This window comes from Zingiber officinale, chromosome 4B, assembly GCF_018446385.1.
Source record: "Zingiber officinale cultivar Zhangliang chromosome 4B, Zo_v1.1, whole genome shotgun sequence".
Taxonomy (NCBI): Eukaryota; Viridiplantae; Streptophyta; class Magnoliopsida; order Zingiberales; family Zingiberaceae; genus Zingiber; species Zingiber officinale.
The window spans coordinates 4,893,047-4,906,396 of NC_055993.1; positions in this window are offsets into that span (position 1 = coordinate 4,893,047).

The window sequence follows — 13,350 nt, forward strand, 5'->3', positions numbered from 1 at the left end:
TTTGTTAGTTGCAACCATAAATTAATACACCTTAAATATCAAAATTAGTGTCCTTAATTATAAGTTAAGTAAAATATTATGTAATTATGCAAGCAGAGATTCAAGCCCGAGCAAGAGTCGGTGTGCATGTTTGGTGAGATTAGGTAAACCAAACAAGAGGCAGGTAGATTGTGGGTAGCGTAATTACTGGTCCCATTTGTCGGAGTAAAAATTAAGAAAATAAGAAAAATGTGATACGAAAATGTCATTTGAGATAAATATTCAGATAATATTGTATATTTTATCAAAATAGTTGATGAAAATTAATGGGGGTTTGGTGTTGGCTAAATAATTAATTTTTAAAATATGCAAAACTATATTTGGATTGTAAAACATGAATTGAAAAATGTATAGCATTAGGAATTACGGTCATGAATAAGTCAGAAATTATAATCTGCCGAGTTAAAAATGAACCTCGGGATAAAGATCTTTTCTTTTGATTTAGAAATTCAAAATCGATGTAATAGACAATTTAAATTTAAATAACCCTCAGCCTACAGCCTGGGTGTATATTTATAATCCCTAAAATACCTTTATAATAGTTAGGACGTAAGTATATATATTATTGGAGTTTCACTAATTTTTCGGTTCGTTTCACTAAGTTCTAGTATGAAGAATAAATATAATATATAAATAAAAGGGAAAAGAAGTTCTTGAAGGGCACAATTCCTTTATATCAAATCTGGCCCGGATCGGATCGGTCCGGTAAATGTAGAAGCAGGTACCGCCGACGATAGGTTTTGTCCCACATCGCATGTTTCTGTGACCAATACGGCAAACCTCCCTACAGTTGTTGTCTCTTTGGATATATTTGATAAAATTAGAAATATTGCTAAACCACACGGACAGTTCATTAAATACAAGGACATGTTTTTTCATTATAAAAAAAACTTCTCAATATACTTAAACACATCTACATCTTTCTCATATAAATAAAGTTGTCCTGTGTCATCTCACTAGTATCCTTCATAAGAATTTCATAATCCTTATAAAAGATCTCGACTTTCTGCAAAGCCATTTTTTTGTATTTGATATATTTTAATATCTTATCATTTTTTATCAATGTTATATTACATTGTGTCGTCCTCTCTGGTTTTAGATTTGCCCTTCTTCTTCGTTGCCTTTTGCCCTATCGGACAAATGCGGACTTAAGAGTCATCTAAATCAACACTTGTATCTGAATTTGCTGTTGAAGTGTTTCCCCCTGATTCAGATGTCCTTGCATTCTTGTTAGAGTAATGAGCAACTAATTGTGGAGTATATTTCTCATACTCTTTGAGAACCCTCCACACATGCATATACTTAAAATCCTTATTATTGTTGTTGGCTTTCTACATATTCAGTGCATTCTCCAACATACTATCGTCACTCCAACTGCTTTGACGATGAGTATAAAAATTATTATAAGTTTCAGAAAATTCATTTATCATCGGTGCAAACATATAATAATGTGATTTTTCGCCGCTGATAACTTCTCGTCATAGATCTAATGGAAAGATGCTTGTTGTAGTAATCAGTTATATGTTTCCAAAAGGCTTGATCCTTCTGGTCATTACCAATGATTGCATCGGTGTTATAGTTGTCTATGACTTTGCAAAGACCACATCTTCATCGAGAGATCAAAATCTTCGTTTTGATTTATTTTTCTCCAGCCCAACTTCACACTCTTCTTGTGATAAGTGTGGTGGCAACTGAGTTGCTAGAACAGATGATAATGTTAGAACAGGTGGTCGAGTAGGAGAAAATACATAAAGATAAGACATCCCAAGTTGGCTACCCATGGATGACCAATCTTAGGGTGGATACATACTAAATGGAGCTAGGGCGGTGTTACTTGGATTCGTTAAAAAATTTTGAAAACTTTGGAAATTTGAAAAATTTGGAGAATATTGCAGAACATATGAAATATTTTAAAATTTTAGAGGATATTGTGTGTGAGATAAAATATGAGGATATTGGATATTTGGAGGAATGCGAATATTTTGAGAATATGTATTTCCTTTCGTATTTGAAGAATTCAAAAGATTTGTAAAGGAAGTATTGAGATTTTAATCTATGTCGAATACAAATAGGGAATAAAAGGAAGAAATGAGTAGAATCCAAAACTAGCAATGGAATGAATTAAAAAAATGAAATGGATCTTATATTTATTGGTTTTTTTATAAATTAATCAATTAAATTTTAACCGTTGAACAATTATTCAAAGTAAACATCGGCTAAAAATTTAGATGTTGTATGTTATATATATTACAATTATTAAAACAATTAATATATAAAAAAACAAAAAGTCACAGAAGCGGCTTCGTAACCACGGAGTTGCTTCTCCGATTAAAATCAAAATGTGAAGGGTGCTTTCTTTGATGCCAGCTCACAGTGGGAGATCTGGATGCTTTAAGGGTGATTTTCTTTAAAAAATTATCAAACCAACAACTTATTTTTAATTAATGTTATGTTTACTCCTAAGGGTGCATAGAGAATGGAAAGGATTCATTGCGGAAGTGGAGTCCTCTGTGTGAAAGAAGATAAAGGAGAGTGAAGAGAAATGAATCATGGCAGAAAAGGAGGGAAAAGAGAGAAACTCGCGGAAGAAAAAAAAAACAAAGAACAACATTAGTGCAGGACTTCCCTTTCTTTCGTGAGCTATTGCACAAAGCCTCCTTTCCGAGCAACCAATGACCACAAGTGGTCACTTTTCCTCTCTCTTTTAGAACTCGCAACCCTACCCAAGCAGTCTCCCATGGTTGCTTTTCTTTTCCCTCTTCATCCTTCTCCGGCTACTGCGATGAAATGAATCCTGTCCAAAAAGGACGAGTGAAAAGAGAGAAACTCACAGAAGAAAAAAGAAAAAAAAACAACGTTAGCACAGGACCTCCCTTCCCTTCGGGAGCTGTCGTGTAAGGCCTTCCTTCGCGAGCAGCCAGGGACAACAAGTGGCTGCTTTCCCTCCCTCTTTTAGAACTCATAGCTCTGCCCAAGCAGTCGCCCATGGCTGGTTTTCCTTTTCCCTCTTCATCCTCCTCCTCCGGCAACAGCGATGCTTTTCTTGTTGTTGGAGAGGCAAGAAATGTCGTTCCTCTCTTTCGTTTCCCTCTTCATCCTCCTCCGTCGACTGTTTCTAATACCTCGAAGATGGCGGCGGCGGTGGCGACGAACAAGGGTTCTTACATAGCTTCTCATTTACTGCAAAACTTGTCTATTTCTTCATCCACTGCTTCAGCATCATCTTCCTCTCATCCTTTATCCAGTTGGGCTTGGATGAATTACTAACTATTTCCTCCACTAAAATTATTCTCTTTTTTTTTTTTGCTTTCTTTTCATTATTATCACTATTCGAACATACCCGAGGTCGGTGGCCACATAGTGCAGCCTACGCGCGTGGTTGAGGCAGCTATGTGACAGGAAGGAAAGAGGTTTTCCGCCCGATTTTGGATGGAAAAAAATTTATTCATAAATGAATCAGCTGATGGATTTATAAATCCTTCTGTCCATTATTTTAGATCAAGTAAACAATGAAATCACGAAGCGGTCCAAAGACAATTCCCTGAGGTTATTATGATTTTATATATTTTAAAATTAATGTTTTACATTTTGGTTTGATTATACAAACATGAAATTTCGATGCTGCATGGAATACACTTTTTGTCGTTTGCATGTCATTGTTTGCCAACAATTCTAAGGGATGGACTAATGGAATTTTATAGCCCGTAAATTGTCCAGATTTTTTTATAGATCCTCAATTTTTGATTCACTAAACTGGTCAGGTGTGGTATTGATTTTAGGTATATGAGTTATGTGTGATCCGAAGCGATTTGTTGGGCCATGGAACTTAGTATTGATTATCAGAATTGCTATCATAATAGTTCTTGAGAGGATGTACCATATGTGACCGCCTATGCATATGCAACAGGGGACAATATCTATATGCCATTTGCAGTCCCCTGCGTGCCCTGTATGTGGCTGACTTCAATATGCTGGACTGCAGCCACATATGTGCATATGTGGTTGGATATAGGATGCTCAAAATCAAATGATATGGTTCATTCAAATCAGTTTGGCTTGAACCACATAAAATACATAATTCTAATTAGTACTTGCCCTGATCTCCTCAAAGGATAGGTAACGTCTTTTGTAATTTTTTTTTTTTCATATGAAGCATTTTTATCATTATAAGTAAAAAAAAAAAAATCAATAAAGATTACATATATGCATCTGTATACTGTATATGCACTATACATGGTTTGACTTGATACCTGCTTGCATATAATTTCTTCTCGGAAAGGAAAAAACAAAGTATGCTGTGTTGGGTTTTTATCAACCATGACACTGGAGTCTGTTGCCTCCTTACTGCATGTTACATATTAACTGTTTCCGTTATTGTCAAGTAATTTTAGTTGAGTTAGCTTCAGATATGTTGTCAGCGGTCAGGACAATTAGCACTGCTTAGCGTGGCAGAAACTGTTAGTATACTACAGTTGTTTTTTGGTTCGATCAACCAAGTTTTTTTTTTTTTTGGGACCAGACTTTATTTTACACTTGAAGAACAACTGAAGTATATTAGTATTCTTGTTTTGCATTGATCCGTTCTTTTATGCTGAAATTTTTGTTGTTTTCATGTTCAAAATAGGATGCTCAAGATACTACTCAACATATTTTGCATAGGATTGGTTCTTGTTTTCATGTAGTTGTAAATTTATTTGATTCCACTTTGCACTTATATAATATGGCTTTTGAGGTCAAGTTAATTTTAACTGAAAACCTAACGTTTCTTCTTGGTATATATATAACTGAACTCATCTCTCTCCACTCTCGTCCCGCTACAATGAGATTTGCATCATGGTTTTTTTGATTTTTTAAATGGATTTTCAATTTTCCCGATGCGGCCGATAAGGTCGAAAATCCTGAAGCTGCGATCGCCGCGATTGAGGCGGCTCCTGACGCTGCCGCTGCGATCGAGGCGGATCCTGATGCTACGATCGAGGCGGCGATCAAGGCGGCAATCGATGTGGATCCTGACGCTGTGATATTTGCGATCGAGGCGGCTCTTCCTGATGCTGTGATCGTCGAGGCAGCTCCTGTCGCTCCTATTCCTATAGTTGCGATCGAGGGTCCTTTCAACATCGATGACGATGATGTTTTTTTCGACATCGACAATGCTTTCGACATTGACTAGGATGCGCTTGACTGGGAGGATGCGCTTGATTGGGATGCGTTTGACAATGACGTCGCCCCCATCGCCGAGGTCATCTACGCTCCTATGATCAGCAATCCCGATGTTAACTAGGAGGATGCGCTTAACTGGGATGTGCTTGACTGGGAGGATGCGCTTGACAACGGCGTCGCCCCCATCGCCGAGGTCCCCGCCGCGGTCGTTGCCGCGGTCATCAACGCTCCTATGATCGGCAATCACGATGTTAACCGGGAGGATGCGCTTGACTGGGATGCGCTTGACAACGGAGTCGCCCCCATCCTCGAGCTCCTCGCCACGATCGCCGCCGAGGTCATCGACGCTCCTATGATCGGCAATCCCGAGGTTAACCAGGCCCAACCAGATCCACAGTAAGTTATTTGAAATATATTATTAATTAATATTTCCTAAATTTTATTTTGTATATAGTGTTCGCTGAATATCGGCTGGGATTAGGCCTGGGTCGGTACGGTATACCGTATCCAAAATCGAATACCTTATACCATACCGAAAAAATCAGTATTCTAAAAATTGATACCGATACCGTACCGACATTTCGGTATACCGAAATTTGGTATACCGAAATGTCGGTACGGTATCGGTAAAATACCGTCATGCCGAAGTTATATATATATTACATATAATATATAAAAAATAATTGTCTTGTAATGAAGGCCAGTGATCATATAAGAACAAGAGTTGAGATTTCGGACCCAAATATGCAAGATTGAAGATTAAACCAGTAGCTAATGGTCCCAGGGTGGTGGCTCGCCGGAGATTCGTCGAAATCTTGCCAGAAATAACTAAATGTTAGCTGGAAAAATAGGGGAAGCATATAGGCTTCAATCCCTACTAAAAATACCATAAATCCACCAAAGAAACAAAAGTTAAAACTCACCGGAAAATAGGACAAGAACTTGCGCAAGCATAACTCTTAGAACAGAGCTCGGTGATTAGATTTCTTCATATTCAATGAAGGGAAAAAATATTAGGGCTGGAGAAGAAGTTTCTAAGTTGTTGTGCATCTTCTCCGGCGACTATGTGCGGTGGTCGACTGTGGAAGGAAAGAATCGCGAGTCGCGACGTGTGCGCCAATGGCGCAAGGAGAGAACATGGTTTGGGGCCGTTTAGGGTTTGGTTTAGGCTTTAGGAGAATCTAAATTAATCATTTAATCTATAGTTACTCGGTATTTCGGTATACCGAAATATTTTAAATCGTTACCGTTACCGTTACCGACAAATTCGGTACGGTATGATACCGTACCGAATTTTTCGGTATATCGAAAATTTCAATATATACGGTATTTTTTCGGTACAATTTTTCGGTATTTCAGTATTTCGATATTTTTTTCCAGCCCTAGCTGGGATGCGCCTGACAGCGGCGTCGCCCCCATGGCCGAGGTCGCCGCCGAGGTCCAGTTATGGCGATCCAAGAGGATGATCAAAAAGAAATTACCTTGCCATTGTTGCAGGAAGTGATTTTGTTTTTTTGGTTTTGAAAAGAACGCTTAGAGAAAGCCTTGCATTTAACTCTTGGCATCAGAAACCTGCTGACTTCGAGATGTTCTCCATCACACAGTGATCAGTGAGTTCAGAGCGAGCTTCATTTATTCTTTTTCTACTGTTGTTTTCTTGCTTTTTATAGCGCAAGAGGGTGATGTAGGTTCATTAGATATTCGTGTAGCCGGTAGAAAAGATTCATGTAAGTTATTCAAATGGTTGACATACATGAATTAGTGTTGAATCAAGTATTTAATTTGTCTGGAGGATTCATCTTTGTTTTGGCATCCTCTAGTTTCTTAGTATCAAGGCCATATAATCAAAGACCTTTTTGACAGACAATTGGAGGGTAAGTTATATAACGGCACAAAACAGATAAATATTTACAAACACTTTGGATAACAACAAATACGAGCAAGTTGCATCAGAAGAATAGCACCAAAGGTCCAAAAGATGAGCTGAAATCCACCACCTTCAACACCATGTCACAATACCGCAGAAACCAACAAGTTTAGAGAAACATCCATATTTCAGAAATCCATGTACAAACTCTGAATTCTTAAAAAAACCCATCAAGCAATGCATTTATAACCACACAACAGGAACTCCCCATGCATTGAACAGAATCTTTATTCGGAAGCCACAAGTTCCAATAGGAATCAATATTACAAAATAATATCTAAAGAAAACATCACATGAGACGATAAATTAAAAAACCATCAAGCTGTAAACTAATCGAATGCAATGACATAGAAATATTATACATCTTTGCGTGCTAATCGCAAGTAAGGAAGTCGGTCCAATTTGCAAATCCCAAATAGCTCTTTGTCCATAGAGCAACTATTAAAGGTTCTGAGCCTACCAAAATCAAAATTTCATTCACTAGAAATGATTTAGGAGTTCAAACAAAAAAACAAAGTTCACCGTAGTTTTAGTTCAAAACCAAAAAAAAAATCACTTCCTGCAGCAATGGCAAGGCAATTTCATTTTGATCGTCCTCCTGAATCGCCGTAACTGGACCTCGGCGATGACCCCGGCGGCGACCGTGGCGGCGACCTCGGCCATGGGGGTGACACCGTTATCAGGTGCATTCGAATCGATATTCAGTGGAACACTATATACAAAATAAAATTTAGGAAATATTAATTAATAATATATTTCAAATAACTTACTGTGGATCTGGTTGGGCCTGGTTAACCTCGGGATTGCCGATCATAGGAGCGTCGATGACCTCGGCGGCGATCGTGGCGGGGAGCTCCGGGATGGGGGCGACTCCGTTGTCAAGCGCATCCCAGTCAAGCGCATCCTCCTAGTCAAGCGCATCCTCCCAGTTAACATCGGGATTGCCGATCATAGGAGCGTCGATGACCTCGGCAACGATCGCGGTGGGGACCTCGGCGATGGGGGCGACGTCGTTATCAAGCGCATCCTCCCAGTCAAGCGCATCCCAGTTAAGCGCATCCTCCTAGTTAACATCGGGATTGCTGATCATAGGAGCGTCGATGACCTCGGCGACGACCGCGGCGAGAACCTCGGTGATGGGGGCGACGCCGTTGTCAAGTGCATCCCAGTCAAGCGCATCCTCCTAGTCAAGCGCATCCTAGTCAATGTCGAAAGCATTGTCGATATTGAAAAAAGCATCATCGTCGTCGATGTCGAAAGGACCCTCGATCGCAACTATAGGAATAGGTGCGACAAGAGCCGCCTCGACGATCACAGCATCAGGATGAGCCGCTTCGATCACAGCGTCAGGATCCGCATCGATCGCCGCCTCGATCGCAGCATCAGAATCCGCCTCGATCGCAGCGTCAGGAGCAGCCTTAATCGCGGCAATCGCAGCTTCAGGATCTTAGACCTCATCGGCCGCATCGGGAAGATTGAAAATCCATTTAAAAAATCAAAAAAATCATGATGCAAATCTCATTGTAGCGGGACGAGAGTGGAGAGAGATGAGTTCAATTATATATATACAAAGAAGAAGGTTTTCCGTTAAAATTAACTTGACCTCAAAAGTTATATTATATAAGTGCAAAGTAGAATCAAATAAATGTACAACTACATGAAAACAAGAACCAATCCTATGTAAAATATGTTGAATAGTATCTTGAGCATCCTATTTTGAACATGAAAACAACAAAAATTTCAGCATAAAAGAACGGATCAATGCAAAACAAGAATACTAATATACTTCAGTTGTTCTTCAAGTGTAAAATAAAGTCTGGTCCCAAAGAAAAAAAAACTTGGTTGATCGAACCAAAAATCAACTGCAGTATACTAACAGTTTCTGCCACGCTAAGTAGTAATAATTGTTCTGACCGCTGACAACATATCTGAAGCTAACTCAGCTCAAATTACTTGACAATAAGGGAAACGGTTAATGTGTAACATGCAGGAAGGAGGCAACAGACTCCAGTGTCATGGTTGATAAAAACCCAAAACAACATACTTTTTTTTCCTTTCCGAGAAGAAATTATATGCAAGCAGGTATTAAGTCAAACCATGTATAGTGCATATACAGTATACAGATGCATATATGTAATCTTTATTGATTTTTTTTACTTATAATGATAAAAATGCTTTATATGAAAAAGAAAATCACAAAAGACGTTACCTATCTGATCCTATCCGAGTTCTGAGTCGATGGTCGCTGGGGATGTGACGCTCTCGTTGACTCCGGGTGGCTCTCTGGGTGACGTAAACCTCTAGCGAGAACCTGCAAGCACAAAACCGAGCCGGGAAGGGGTTCCCGGCGACGGCCCTCCGATGCTCAAGTCAGCTTTCGACGACAAGAAATCGAAAGAGAGTGACAAGAACTGTAGCTACAGTGATGAATCGCACATACCTCCTTTGAAGCATGAGGGTCCTTATATAGGGCTCCTCGAAGGCGCGTGCATGCTACCCGAGACGTACACGTTCATCAAAGCATACCTGGAATGGATGTGTCAGGAAAGTGCGCTTGTTGTCATACCTTAACAGCATGAGCATACCTCTGACACGACAGTAGAAGCTTCCACCGTACGATTCTCTACTTGACCATGCTGCTGACCATGCCTCCTATCGGTGACACTAGTTCCTAGGAGGATAGTGCCACCCGCTCCCTTTGTCCTTTACTGGGTCGAGCGGGGGAACTGCTCGGCTAATACCTTTCCTGGGCCGAGCGGAGGAATCGCTCGGCTAATACCTTTCCTGGGCCGAGCGGAGGCCCGTCGGCTGACGGCCTTCAAGCGGATGCCCGCTCGTCCGAATGCTGCGTATACTGTTAGCCGAGCGAGATGGCCGCTCGACCTTCGTTTCTTCCCGCTTTACTTACGAGCGTCGGAAACTTGGTGTTAGGCCGAGCTGTCGAGATGCCGGGTCGGCTAATCCTCCTGCTGATGAGGAAGATAATTCACCCAGTCGAACGTCTGCCGGGTGTTGACCAGTTTGACCTTTCGCCAGGTGGGCCCCCCTTCACCACCGGATCATATGTCTTCCCTTCAAGTCTAGTCGAAGGAGGCTGAAAGTCCGACTGACTGGACAAATAGTCTAGCGAGAGGTTGGTCGGTCGACTAATAGATGAGTTGGATCTCGCTCAGTATCCATAGGCCTTTCGCCAGGCAGGCCCCCCTTCACCACCGGATCATATGTCTTCCCTTCAAGTCTAGTCGAAGGAGGCTGAAAGTCCGACTGACTGGACAAATAGTCTAGCGAGAGGTTGGTCGGTCGGTTAATAGATGAGTTGGATCCCGCTCAGTATCCATAGGCCTGATCTTTCTCCCTCGGTTGGTGATTCGTGCTGTAGTACTTGGCTTCTTTGGACACTTTCATTCACCGCTGTCGAAGAGGCGTGGGTCGGTCAGCTACTGCTAACGCCGTCCGAATCTCCTCATGATGCGCACAAATCACTTTCATTAAGGCTGAGAACGCGCTCATTAAATGCTGCCCCATGGGGGGATGCCACGTGTCGCCGGCACAGTTGCCGCACGTCCGAGGTGACAGCTGCTGATGTGACGTTTGACAGTTCGAATTCAACGGTCAGATGGATATTTCGATCCCTGTGCCCTAGATCGATCGGCTCAACTCGGTCGTGCCCACCTTTATAAAGCTTTGGCGTCGCCGCTTCCCCTGCGCTCTGTTTCCGCTTCTCCCCCGTTTGTTCCGGCGACTTTGCTTGCTTCAGTGCTCTGGCGACTCCTAGCTTTCTCCTCCGGCGCTTCAGTTCCCTGTAAGCTCTAACTTCCGTTTGTTTTCTTTTTGCCTTCATCGCCCTTCGATATTCCGTCATTCTGTTTAGTGAACCCCTTGTCGATCCTGCCTTATTCTTCCGTCGACTCCCTTAGCAAATCCTTCCACCTCTTTGTTTTTCGACTATGGCCAGCTCCTCCCAGCCGGTCGACTCGGCCCCTGGTCCCTGGTATACCACCATGGAGACCAGGTTTGATGCCGATGATGCGGCACATCTCATAAATGCCTTTGACCTCCCATCCGACCACGAGCTCGTCCTGGCCGGTCCGTCCGATCGGCCACACAACCCGCCGCCCAGCGCTATCTGTTTCTTTCAAGACCAGTTTATGGCCGGTCTTCGGTTTCCCATCCATCTGTTCATAACCGAAGTTTGTAATTTTTTTCGCATCCCGCTCGCCCAGCGCGTCGCCAATTCCTTCCACTTGTTGTGTGGCGTAGTCGTGCTGTTTAAAGTGCACAACATTCCACTGACCCCTCAGGTCTTCCACTACTTTTACTATCCCAAACAATCCGAGCTGGGCACGTATCTTTTCCAATCCCGAATCGGCTTAGTGTTTTTCGATAGGATGCCCTCCTCCAACAAGCACTGGAAGGATTATTTCTTCTACATCAGACTCCCCGAGCGGCCATACTTCTGCACCCGATGGTAGACCGCTCTGCCACCCCCGCCCGAGCTGAAGAGATATAAGACCCAGCCAGATTACCACCACGCGCGTTAGCATGTTGGCCGGTCTGAGGTTTGATATCCATAAATTGCTCCCAGAGGGTGTAATGTACATCTTCGGGCTAAGTCCGATCCGAGTGAAGCTCCCGAGCAGCCTAAGTAAAAAATTTCTTAAACCTTCTTCCTTTGAGTCTAACTGATTTTGTTTTTCTTTTGCAGTTGACATCATGATGCGAGCCCGAGCTGCTGACATAATAAAGGCCAAGCAGGCCGAGATAGAGGCAACTGCTGCCAAAAAAAGCCAAGTACAACAGCATGAATCGCCGACTGGGGGAGAAAGATCAGGCCTATGGAGACTGAGCGGGCTCCAACTCATCTATTAGCCGACTGACCAACCTCTTTCCAGACTATTTGTCTAGTCAGTCGGACTTTCAGCCTCCTTCAACTAGACTTGAAGGGAAGGTATATGATCTGGTGGTGAAGGGGGGGTCTGCCTGGCGGAAGGTCAAACTGGTCAACACCCAGTAGACATTCGACCGGGCGAACTATCTTCCTCATCAGCAGGAGGATTAGCCGACTCGACATCTCGACAGCTCGGCCTAACGCCGAGTTTCCGACGCTCGTAAACAAAGCGGGAAGAAATGGAGGCCGAGCGGCCATCTCGCTCGGCTAACAGTATACGCGGCATTCGGACGAGCGGGCATCTGCCTGAAGGCCGTCAGCCGACGGGCCTCCGCTCGCCCCAGGAAAGGTATTAACCGAGCGGTTCCTCCGCTCGACCCAGGAAAGGTATTAGCCGAGTCGGGCCAAGCCGAACTCTTGGATGTTTGAGTTTGGCTAGTTTATAATCGAGCCGAGCTCGAGCTTTATTTAACGAATATATTATGGTTCACGAGCTTATTCGAGCTTTTATCGAGCCTAAACAAACTTAATAAATATTCATTAAAAATTAAATTATATATTTTAAAAAAAATTAATATTCTTGTTAAAATTTATAATTTTATTTTAATAAATAAATTTAATATATTTGTCTATGTTTTTCATAAGTAGAGTGTAAAATCTATAAATTCAATATCAAAACTATTATTTCTTTATTTAAAAGTTGATTCATGAGCTTAACAAACATGTTCACGAGCTAACGAGCCGAATATTGTGAAGTTTGAGCTTGGTTTGTTTATCTTAACGAGCTTCATTAAACGAGTTCAAATGCACTTTTATCGAATCGAGCTTCGAATAGCTCACGAGCGGCTTGACTCATTTACACTCCTACGCTCACCCAGTAAAGGACAAAGGGAGCGGGTGACACTATCCTCCTAGGAACTAGTGTCGTCGACAGGAGGCATGGTCAGCAGCATGGTCAAGCAGAGAATCGTACAACGGAAGCTTTTACTATCACGTCAGAGATATGCTCGTGCTGTTAAGGTATGGCGACAGACGCACTTTCCTGACATATCCATTCCAGGTATGCTTTGATGAACGTGCACGCCTCGGGTAGCGTGCACGTGCCTTCGAGGAGCTCTATATAAGGACTCTCAAGCTTCAACTGAGGTATGCGTGATTCATCACTGTAGCTACAGTTCTCGTCACTCTCTTTCGATTTCTTGTCGCTGGAAGCTGACTTGAACGTCGGAGGGTCATCGCCGGGAAGCCCTTCCCGGCTCGGTTTTATGCTTGTAGGTTCTAACCAGAGGTTTACGTCACCCAGAGGGCCATCCGGAGTCAACGAGAGCTCCACATC